General features: G+C 47.7%; 1 protein-coding gene across 2 annotated transcripts in view; it reads right to left on the bottom strand.

Annotated features, from left to right (window-relative positions):
* Positions 1–11,577, bottom strand: part of CNTN4 (contactin 4) — a 387,684-nt gene extending 376,107 nt beyond the window's left edge. Inside the window, exon 1 of one of the 2 annotated variants that reach the window (XM_005881887.2) lies at positions 11,537–11,577. The gene's annotated coding sequence lies outside the window, so the exon portion shown is untranslated. The remainder of the gene's footprint in view (positions 1–11,536) is intronic. The other variant, XM_005881885.2, reaches the window with a different exon arrangement.
* Between the last annotated feature and the right edge of the window lie 457 nt (positions 11,578–12,034).

Raw genomic sequence — 12,034 nt, 5'->3', positions numbered from 1 at the left:
TTTTACTATGGTTGCAAATATCAAAAAATTTCTCTATGTGACACGGCACCAGAGTTAAGTTAGGGTTTTCCAAAATGCTTACATGCCGAGCTCAAAAGGTTCGCCATCACTGCATTAGTTACCGCAGCTATGTTCTTGGGGGATAACGCTGAGTATGTTCTCAATAGGGTTGTGCAGTCTAACGCCAAAACACTTCAACTGGAATGAATGTCGGTGTAAATGTCTTCATTTCCCACTATTATCATAGAAGCCCCTTTTACTACAACAGCTCTCAGCCACCATAACCTCAGAAGTACACACAGAAATGGTAGCTGATTCATGCTGATTGACCATCAAACTCGTTCTCCAATGAAGGCAAAAATCCAGGACAGCATCCAGGATGCCTGCCCCTGGGGGTGCGCACCTGCCCCTGGGGGTGAGCACCTGCCCCTGGGGGTGCGCACCTGGTATACTCCCTCCTCTACTGACAGGTGTGTCAGCGACTCTGACGGCTTCCCCCAGGCTACTCTTCCTTCTGTGGCCGGATAGAGGTAAAGGGGGTTGTTTTAGGGGGTCCTGACCTACTTGGGTAAGGCGCTGGTCTCCCTTCCTAAGGGGGAGTTGGAGGTGAGGGACTGTCCTGCTGTCAGACACCACGCACGTGAGTGGCTGTGCTGTGGGAGCTTCTAGAGCAGTGGTTCTCAACCTGTGAGTCGCGACCCCTTTGGGGGTCGAACGACCCTTTCACAGGGGTCGCCTAAGACCATCGGAAAACACATATATAATTACATATTGTTTTTGTGATTAACCACTATGCTTTAATTATGTTCAATTTGTAACAATGAAATTGGGGGTCACCACAACATGAGGAACTGTATTAAAGGGTCGCGGCATTAGGAAGGTTGAGAACCACTGTTTTAGAGGGACAGTGTGGTGAGGACCGAGGGCAGGCTCGGTGCTGAGGACAGAGGACAGTCCCTCGGGGCAAAGAGAGCATGCCACCAGCAACCGGAGGGAGCCCGGGAGCAGGTGTTTCCCTGGAGCCTCCACGGAGCACACAGCTGACACTCTGATTTTCCTTAACGAGACCCTGAGCAAGGACTCGGCTGAGACCCGCCAACGCCTGGCCCCTGGAACCTGCGAGATAGTGGCCGTGGCTCCTTTTCAGCTTCTAGAAGTGTGGAGCGTTGTTCCACAGCCATAAAAACCCAATACAGATGCACTCCAACATATTGAACATTTCCTACGACTTTGCCCGGCCTTGTGCTCAGTCTTATATTTATTGTCCCATTAAATCTCAAAACAAATTCTTAAGATTCATGCTATTATGATACACTAGTGTTATTATAATATAGATCTAAAATGCTATTATTATGAAACTCCATTCTACAGGTGAAGAATTAAATGCTTACGGGGCAAATAAGTTAAGATCACACGGCCACTATGGAGAGGACAGGTGTTCATCTGATTCCAACGGCACAGCCGCACGGGTTTTAACCCTCGAGGCTGCACTTCCCACAGAAGGACCCGCGGCCTTGAACCCTCGGCTGGAATCCCTTTTGGCTCTGAACTGGTGACGCCATTTAACAGAAACCAATGCATCTCCCCCACATAGTCCATTAACTGAAGATAGTACCTCCTATAAGTCCTGTCATACCTAAGGTTCCCCAGGAAATTAAATCCTCCTATCTTTAACTGACCACACAGATGTGAGTACAGGTCCCTGTGGAAACGTGAAATTACAGGGCCAGTGATAAGATGCCGGGTTTTGTCACCTGAGCCACCTTCACTCCATGAGGCCCAAAGCCCACGTAGCAAACAATGCCCTGGGGTACAGCACAGGTCCCTGGTCAGGGCACACACCCGGGTTGTGGAATCGATCCCCAGTGGGGGTTGTGCAGGAGGCAGCCGATCAATGATTCTCTCTCCTCATTGATGTTTCTCTCTCTCTCCCTCTCCTTCCTCTCTGAAATCAATAAAAATATATTTTTAAAAAAGAAAACTCCCCATGCATTTGGGGGGCCCCGGGGAGGGAGCACCTTCCCCATCTCCGTCTTCACCACCTGACTTTCCAGCACCACAAACCCTCCCCCGGTTCAGCTGGTCCGACCCATGAAGCCACCAGGAAGGCAAACGGGCCACAACGTGCTGTTTCCTGCTTCAGGAGAATGCAGGTCTGTTCGGCCACGTGCACACCCTCTCCCTTTATAAACTCACCAAGTGGCTGCTTCCCTGCTGACCCCAGAGAGCGCTCACGCCCTCCCCTGGCGCCCGGGATGATGGATGGCCGAGGCCCGAACCGCATTTGTTAGGGGAGCAGCCCATGCAGAGCTGGTATGGCTTTGATTGATCATGTTTACCCAACGGATACAAATGTCATTGGCCTTAGGAAAAGAACACATATTTGGGGGAGGAGGGGAGGTTTTCTTTTCTTTTCCTTTCTGAGGATGGCCTCCTCAGACCCGGTCTGCTCGGGCTCACACTGTGGTTTGGTGTGGAATCCTGGTTACCAGTGGTTTGTGTGAACAAAAGTGATGCCTTTCTTAATGATGTGGCGAGGTCTGAATGTGGTCCACCTGAGAGCAAGCCCTCCACGTCCCATTTCCTGGCAGGGCTGCCTGGGGTCCGGATCACGTGTGTGTACAACTGAAGCCAGTTTGGGTTAATCAACCCAAGCGCCATATTGTGAGCACTTATTAAATGTGCCATGGGATGGAGAAAATAAAGATGAATTCCTTCAGCTCATCCTTCAACCATTCTCACGGCGCCCCTCTCATGGCCCAGGACTCTGAGGTCTCCGTTTAGGGCACTGAACAGGTTAGGGTCTGGCCCCTTCCCGATGCATCCCTCCGATCTCACATCTTACCACCCACCTCAAGGATGAGGATGATGCTTTAAAGATTTCCTTTTTTTTTTTTTAATGATTTCTTCCCTATTTTTGGCCTGGCGCTGCCTCTCTGTTCAGAATACCACTTTCCCAAAAGCCAAAGAGACGCAACGTGATCCTAAGAGAACACAGACTCGCTTTTATTTCTCTTTTTGTCCTCAGGGCCTGGCATCATACGCAGAGCAGTCAGTGAGTATTAGATGCCTAGATACATGGATGAGTGAAAGGGTGGAGAATGTGGGGGGCGGGGGGAGACCGAGGAGGGGAGAGAAAGAACCAGGGTGGACCCTGGGGCGGAGCGGGAGAGGGTGTTCTAGCAGTGACTTTGTCTCCAAATAACAAAGAACCAGTTCAAACCGGCTGAGCTAAACCCACTGGTTCCCTGGCCCCTACATACCCAGGTGTGGCTCCATGGAGGGAGGGCAAGGTGCAGGAAACAGCCTGAGGAGCGAGAAGCAGGAGCTCAGCCAGGTCTGCACCCTCCCCCCACCCCCGTCCCACCTCCCTCGGGTCTGGTATCCACCGGGGGCTCATTTAGCCTCATGGAGGGGCATTAACCACCTTCCCTGACAGACAGCTCTTCACGCTCAATGCCCATCCTCTGATGATACCTTTGTAAGGCACAGGTCTGCTCCTTAGTGAATCTGCCCAGAGGAATAGGAAACTGGCGAATGGCCAGTGTGGATCAGTGGTTGAGCATCCACCTATGAACCAGGAGGTCACTGGTTCGATTCCCGGACAGGGCACATACCCGGGTTGCAGGCTTGATTCCCAGTGTGGGGCGTGCAAGAGGCAGCTGATCAATGATTCTCTCTCATCATTGATGTGTCTATCTCTCTCTCCCTCTCCCTTCCTCTCTGAGATCAATAAAAATATATTTAATTAAAAAAAAGAAAAAGAAATGGTGAAAGTTGGAAGCAGAGCCCATGAGTTGTGATCAAAAGTAACTACAACTCTTTCAAAAGACAGAGCTGCAACTTGCAGAGCTACGAGCACACAGTGGTAAGTTACAGCAGCGCACCCTGGTTACAGTTGTTACTTATATTTTACATTATGCACAGAGGCCGGAGGCATGACATATTAGACCAACATTTAACGAAAGAACAGTAAGATCTCACAACCAGGCTTGAGAAAAACATGAGACATTTCATAACCAGTAACCTTGGCCAAATCTGAGTAAGGTGTGCCTTCTGCCCAACCTACCTCACAGGTGGCAGGAGGGTCAAATACATGGAATCTGAATACAGAGGCTCTGAACCCGGCGGCCCCTCCAGTCGGCATTTCTGCTATTGTTAATATCAGTATTCAGTGGATATTAAGGCGCAGAGAGAGAGGGGTCAAAGAAAGTGTCCATCGCCCTGTGATTGCTGCCACGTGCTTCCTGCTTCTTGGTAACATATTACTTAATTCCTTTTTATTTTTATTTTTAAAATATATTTTATTGATTTCAGAGAGGAAGGGAGGGGGAGAAAGAGAGAGAAACATCAAAGATGAGAGAGAATCATTGATTGGCTGCCTCCTGCATGCCCCCCACTGGGGATTGAGCCCGCAACCTGGGCATGTGCCTGACTGGGAATGGAACCATGACCCTCTGGTTCATAGGTCGATGCTCAACCACTGAGCCACGTCAGCCAGGCAACTTCATTCCTTTTTAAATCGCTGCTCTTCCCATCGCCACAGGCATTCTCCATGGTCTCTTGCCTGACACCTAAGGCCATGGGAGCATAAGTAGCTTTCATTTCCCCTTCGTATTTCTCACCACTTGGGAACTGTGTTAGGCATTAAGTAAACGGTGGTGTGACATGACTTATCCAACCGGGCAGAAAACAAGACGATAAGTGAGATCCTTTCTTGGGAAAGGAAGAGGCAGAAATAATTGGCCCACCCACTCCCAATGCTGCCCTGGGGGAAATCAGGCCTGAACCTCCACGACCTTGGCTGGTTCAGTTTTAATTTTAGAAACTGGTTCCACCGAACACACCGGGATGGCTCAGAAAAGCGTGCTTTGTGCCACAGCAGGGAGGCGGGGAGGAGGGGACAGGGTCACGCTGGGGGATGGACACAGGCGATGTGCAGGTCACAAGGCAACCTGCCTCAGATGAGCTACAGGGAAGGACCCCTTGACAGCAATGACCTTGAGTGGGGAGATCTGACCGCAGGGCATCCGGACGGCCTTGTGGGAAAGGGGGAGTTAAAGTGGACACTGAAAGGTAAGTAGGACTGTGACAGGTGAGGGGAGGAAGGGGGGCCCTGGCAAAGGCCACCGAACAAATCAAGGCAGAGGGGACATCACATCCTGGGTGACAGGTGGCAGGAGTGGCAGGAACATGAGATGATGGTCAGAATAAGCGAAAACAACTGTGGGAGCATTCTCAATGTCATCATTAAAACTATCTCCCCGCCCAGCCAGCATGGCTCAGTGGTTAAGCATTGAACTATGAACCAGGAGGTCAGGGTTCGATTCTCCTGGTCCTGGTCGGAGCACATGCAGGAGGTAGCCGATCAATGATTCTCTCTCATCATCGATGTTTCTATCTCTCTCTCCCTTTCCCTTCCTCTCTGAAATCAATAAAAATATATTTAAAACAAAAACAGAAACTATCTCCCCAAGTCCTGGCCTGCTCAGCAATAAAATGTTGGCAATGAAAATGGCATTAATACAGCAGAATAATCATGTTTACAAGTTTCCTAATTACTGGTACACTGGCCTCTGAAAATAAGTATACCTGGGTGCTCTATTTCTAGGTCCATGTAATTTCAATTAGAAACACACAAAGAATATCCATTATTTTAATTGTTTATTTTTAAATATTTTCCTTAAAATGTGTTTATACTGATTTGCATTCTCTTGAGGGAACAACACGTTTCCACACTGCCTTTGTCAAGGCCATGCTGACAACCACCCTGTACCATGAAGAGATATTTTTACTAATGACACGTAATCAAGCCTACGCTTCATTAGTCTTTAAAACGTACTGTGCGTATTCAGCAGCGAGGTGGCAACTGCAAAGAAAACAATGAAATTGATTTCAAACTCTAATGACTGTGATTTGTCTCCTAAAACACAGGAAGAAAAAAAAAACAGCCCTTGTAAAAAGAAATAAGATATGCAAAGAACATTCTATTCCCATTTGGTTTACAAATGTTTAAAATATAGTTTTTAATACCTGACACTCGAGATGATAACTGGTTTGTTTTTTTAAATGAAGTTAGTGTGTTAACAAGCTTTGCTGTGTGGCAATACCATCTTCATCTACATCTTTTTCCTAAACAATAAATAACTAAGTTTTCACACGCGGGTGGAACTATCTGAAATTGGCACCTACAAAATGTTTTTATCTGCAAAAATGACAACGTTTTAGATTTACCCTAATAGGTTAAAAGCATAGAATCCCGGAACCTCAGAGTTAGAATGAAGGTCTGAGAGGTCTAGTGGATTCTTCGGCCTGGTTCACAGAAATTCTCCCGGGTATAAAACAGCAGTCTTTTGATTCTGCTGTTGGAATGTCGGAAACAAGTTTAAAATAATACACGAGCGGGGCAGAAAGGGGCCCTCGAGGCAGCGTCCGCCCAGAACCAGCATCTCTCCCTGGTTCATCTGCTTCAGATAAAACAGTAAAATAAAGGAAAGGGAACCGGAAACATATCTCAATCAAATATCTAACCTCACCGTGTAAGAGATGCCTGAACATCAGAGGGTTTTTTTTTTCAAATGACCAGATTAAAAGATGTGAGGACTTACTATCTAGACTATAAATAAAAAGCGGTTACTTCTCTAATTTCAAACAAAAGGCACATTTGTAGATAACACGCTTTTTATCTAAGGAGCTTGGAAGAATCCAGTGAATTATTCAAGTCTAGAATAGGAAACCAGGAAGAAAACAGATATTTTAATGCTCTTCAGCCTGCACCCTGTCCAGGAAGACAGACGATAGATCAAAGATAACCTTGAACTAACAAGGTTAGGAGGGTTCTTTCAAAACCAGTGATTTTCAAAATGAGCCCATCCTGAACTTCCATGTCAGACAGGATGAAAGGGAACGGAGGGGAAGCGGCCTCCTTAGGGACCCCCACCCCTCGAATTCAGAAAGGACACAAGACCTGGCTGACCAAAGAATCCACTGGACCTTTCTCCGGTCCTCTCCCCATAAATGAATCCATCTTTCCCGGGGGTCCCCTGCAAGCCCCCCAGTAATAGCAATCTTACCAACACAAACCCACTGAGCTCTGAAGTCCAGGGTTTTGCAGCAGGTAGTGAAAGCATGTTAGGGGAGAAGGAACCGAAGAAACAACTGCTTTAGTCCATATTCATACCCAGGAGGACACAGGGGTAGAGTGAGTGAACTGCCCTGGGTCCGCAGTAGCGAGAGCAAGGCCAGCCCTGGACCGGACTCTGGACCGCGGGCCGCTCTGGGCCGGCTCAGCACCGTAAACACCCACCCCTTTGCTGCCACTTGGTCTTTTCGCTGTGGGACTGGGGGTAGGGGTCTGTGCACGCATCTGTGTGTAGCTTGGACAGGCATGAATACAGTGAAGACTTAATTTTCTCCTGATTAATGACTCATTCTTAAGTGGTCAGTAATCCCTGCTAAGTCTAAAGATCTTCTCCATAAATTAAACTCAGTAATGCCACAGGATTATCTGCAATTGGTAATCAAATACAAATCACCTTGTTATCACAGGATAAGTAGCTAAAACAAGTGAATGGTAATCCTCCAGGATATGATGTTTGCACTAAACCGGAAGAACACACAGAGAATTGTGCAGAAAACACAAAGGCATTCGGTTGCTCAAACAGAAAGGTGATTACTGAGAATTTTTCTATAAAAAACAGAGGCAACTAATGACTAAAAATGACAACGAATAAAATAAGGCACATGTAGACAAGATTAGGATCTGACAAAGCAAAAATAGAAATTTTATTAAAAAGAAACACCAAAGATTTACAGCCAAATAAATATCTGAGGGAAAACTAATAAATGCTTTGTGTGTTGTTATTCAGATAAACATTTTAAGACAAATATCTAACTGTCCTATTTTGAAAAGCCTAGAATTTTAAAATACATTGGCAATAGAAATTTCATAATAAAATTTTATTTGCCAATGGGTTTTGTGGGCCACCCACTACATGAAAAATCACCTGTGATTCTACGGACTGGCGTAAACCACTGCTGCTCCTTTCTGTGTGTGTCATTTCTGAGATAAAGCTACAGGTTAATTCCCTAACTCGTAAGGCAAAGGAGTCAATATCAACAGTTAAAACTTGGTACAATTCCTGAAAGAGCATGTAAATGTAGGTATTTTATTACACTTGTTTACTTAAATAAAGTGGTGCATACCCTAAAATATGGTATCCATCTCAAGTTCAACTGCACCTCACCCACACTAAGGAGGTGGATTTCAGAATGAAGCATAAACCAGACTTTTCCTTAGTTATGTCCAGTGCTGTCACTGGTCTTAGAAAAAACTGTTTTTCTTTTTTAAAAAAATATATTTTTATTGCTTTCAGAGAGGAAGGGAGAGGGAGAGATAGAAACATCAATGATGAGAGAGAATCACTGATTGGCTGCCTCCTGCACTCCCCCTCCCCCCGCTTTACTGGGGATCAAACCTGCCACCCGGGCATGTGCCCTTGACCAGAATCAAACCTGGGACCCTTCAGTCCACAGGCCAACGCTCTTATCCACTGAGCCAAACCAGCTAGGGCCAGAGAAAAACCATTTCCATGGCAAGTCACGCTAGAAAAAGTCTTCCCACTAAATTACAGAGCGTCCGACTCTATCATCCTGCTCTTTAACCTGTGCGATAAGTTACCCTGATGGGCAGGAAAACCATCACAGTAAATCTCTAAGGAAAGGTTTATTGGCTGACTCATACCTAAACATCTGAAATGAGAAAGACAATAATATTGGAATGTTCTCAAATAAGAAAAATTAACTATTTTATCGTCATATGAAAGCTAAAGCTCTGTCTCACCTGGAATTACGAAAAGTCTCCGTGCCCGGCAGGCATGGCTCAGTGGTTGAACATCGACCTATGAACCCGGAGGTCACGGTTAGATTCCTGTTCAGGGCACATGCCTGGGTTGCTGACTTGTGGGGTGTGCAGGAGGCAACCGACTGATGATTCTCATCATTGATGTTTCTTTCTCTCTCTCTCTCCCTCTCCCTTCCTCTTTGAAATCAATAAAAATACATTTAAAAGAAAGGTTTCTGTCAGATCCTAAAGACCAATGATTATTCGTTCCTTACAATCTATCTGAAAGCACTGCCTTCTTATCGCTTCTTTAAAATCACTGTCACAGGTTTAGATCAGAATAAAAATATTTTTAAAAACCTGGAATCTAACTTTTAAAACTCCCATAAGATAAACTGTGCAACAATGATCACACTATTAAACAATCCAGTCTGACTCCGTGACTGCGAACACTAGTCTTCAGACGCCTCTCTGCATGCCACTGCACAGGCCCCTGGCTCCCTGGCACCTCCACCCGCCTCTTCCACTTGCTGAGTACACACATGGGCCGCCCCATGGATCCCTCTAGTGTTGGCAGTGAACCGCACCCCACAATTCACCATCTTCACAAGCAGGAAAGACAGGAATTGCACACCTTCCTTTGCTCCTGGTCAGAGCCACCCACCAAGCAGCCTACACCCCTTGACCTCACCCACAGCTCCCCATGCCCGCCAGCCACCTGGAGGTGCCATTACCTGTCACCGAGTCCCTCCCGGGCCCCCTGTAGCCCTCCTCAGATGCCTCAGGGGCCCATCATCAGCCACAGGAGAAAGACCCACGTTCTTTCAGTCCCCAGAAACCTCTCTCTCCAGCCTCTAGAACATTCCCAGCACCTCGGGGTCCCCACCCACTGCTCTCTGCACCCAGACACGGAGGGGGATTCAGTTCTCGGGAGCTGCCATGCTCCTTCCCCCATCGAGGCTTCTGTGGGCACTGTTTCTTCTCGAATGTTCTCTTTACCGCCTCCACTACTCACTCCTTGGGTCCCACTTAAACTCCGCTGAGCACAGCCCCCTCACCCTGAGTGGGACTCTACTCATCCCTGGGCCTCTGCGCTTCAGGGCTCCACCCCAGACAGTGACCACAGCGCCTCTGCACTCTGCACTGAATGAGGGGGCATCTATGTTGTGTACCCCAGTCCCTGGGCCTTGCAGAGAGCCTGATAACCGACAGACATTGGTGAGGGAAATTAAAGTGAATAAAGGAATAAAAATGATAGTTTGGGAAGTGATGTATTTCCATTCGCACCAAAGCAGGTCTCATGTTGCAATCCTGAGGAAAAGACTGAAGATGAATCCTGAGCCCCCAAACCAAAGGTGTTGTGTCCAATCATGACCCTTAGAAAATGCGAACTGCTCTTTGAAGACTGAAACAGAAAAGTCACGTACCCCCTGCCCCCTTGTGGTCCACAGGAGAGCATCAGGGCCGGATGAACGTGCAGAATACAGCACCCACCTTGTAGGCCCGACCAGAATACAGCACCCCACCTTGTAGGCCCGCGGGGGATGGGGGTGGGCAGGACCCCCCTCAGACATTAGGCCATGCACTTCCTGCCAGTGATACTTGCCTGGCCCTCCACGAGGAAGCGAGTGAGAAGGGTTGGGGGTCTGGTTGCATGGCAACCAGCAGCAGTCAGACCTCGGGCACCGACACCTGACCACCTCCTACTAACTTTCAGGGCCTTGGCGGTGACCCAGGTGATGCAACCTGAGAATTCCTGCATCGAGACCATCTCGAAACTTCCTGATGGTTATGCTGCTGCTACACAGGATCCCAGGACCGCACACAATGCACACCATGGTCCCTAAGGAAGCCCTCACTTCGCATCCCTCGGAGCTCAAGCACCCACCCCAGGTCCAGAGCTCACTCCGCTGGGTTAACGCGCCTGGCCCTGCACCGCCAGCGCGCACTTTTCCGTGTCTCAGGCTGTGTTAGTGACGCATCTCCTGTAAGGAGACTGCGCCTCAAGGTGGTTATCCTCTGTGCTCACGGGAAACGGGCGTGGTGGGTGGGTGGGGGCGACAGAAAATACGGGAATTAGCCCAAGAACATGCACAGCATGCCATGCTCTGGTGACGTCTAAATCATCAACATTCAAAATCTAGTGGGAGCATCTTATTTGACGCTTCCTCCGGTCGGCATGGCAACAGTTACTACGTCCTGTGCGCATCAGAGGGACCATATAGCTCCTTTTATTGACAAGCGACGCTGCGATTGGCACCAGAACATTGTATTCTTTTAAGCAGATAGCATTTTTTAAAATTATAAAAGCAAGGATAGGAATTCGTTTTGAAAAGGGAGAAAAATAAAACCATACAAAAAAGGCCTAACTTCTTCAAATTTTAAGAGCTTTCTTGTGGATAGTCACTGCAGCGTGTTAAGAAAAAGTGCTGAGCTAACCCGTTCCTAGGCGAACCAAGGGCTCCTCTTCTGTGACCTCACCAAGTTACCGCCCAGACTAACCAACTGCTCAATCTAAGTCGCGTCCTGGTCACCCAGGGTGCAGACCCCCTCGGGTAAATGTACAAACTGATGACGGGGCATCGTTAAATCTTATGCGATTATTCACAATAATCATTCCACTCGAGCTCCAGTCAAAGGCAAGCACAAAACAGAAAAACAAACGCTTTTCCTTTCTGAAATGTATAGACTTACAGGTCTCCTCGGCCACCTGCTTCTTTTGTCAGTTCTGAGTGAATTCTGAGCCAGCAGATCGCATCAACACCACAGATAAACGGAGATAAATGAGAACTCAATTTTCCCAAATAACTGTGGCCTTTTTCCCAAGCAAAAAATAAACTCAGAGCAAGCACATGTATGGATTTGGTCAAAGCGTCAAGCCACAAGGAAGTCAAGTATCTGGCCTCCGTGTAGCATCAGCTGGAGTCTTTTGTAACTGAGGCGATGCTGAGAATGCAGCCAGGGCCTCTGGCAGACAGATGGGAGCTGCTCGCTCAGCAGGAGGGAAAAGACTGAGCAACCAAGGCTCTGAGTGTGTGAGGACCACGCGGAGAAACTGCCCCCGCTTCTATGGGGGCGACTGATGGAAATCAAGACAAAATTTACTTAAGACAAAGACAATCAACAATTACCTGCTTCCCAGCCAGCATGGTTCAATGGTTGAGTGTCCACCTATGAACCAGGAGGTCACGG

The sequence above is a fragment of the Myotis brandtii genome, unplaced genomic scaffold, assembly GCF_000412655.1.
Source record: "Myotis brandtii unplaced genomic scaffold, ASM41265v1 scaffold693, whole genome shotgun sequence".
Lineage (NCBI taxonomy): Eukaryota > Metazoa > Chordata > Mammalia > Chiroptera > Vespertilionidae > Myotis > Myotis brandtii.
Note: the sequence above shows the minus strand (reverse complement) of the source record. Positions and strands in the feature narration are given on the sequence as shown.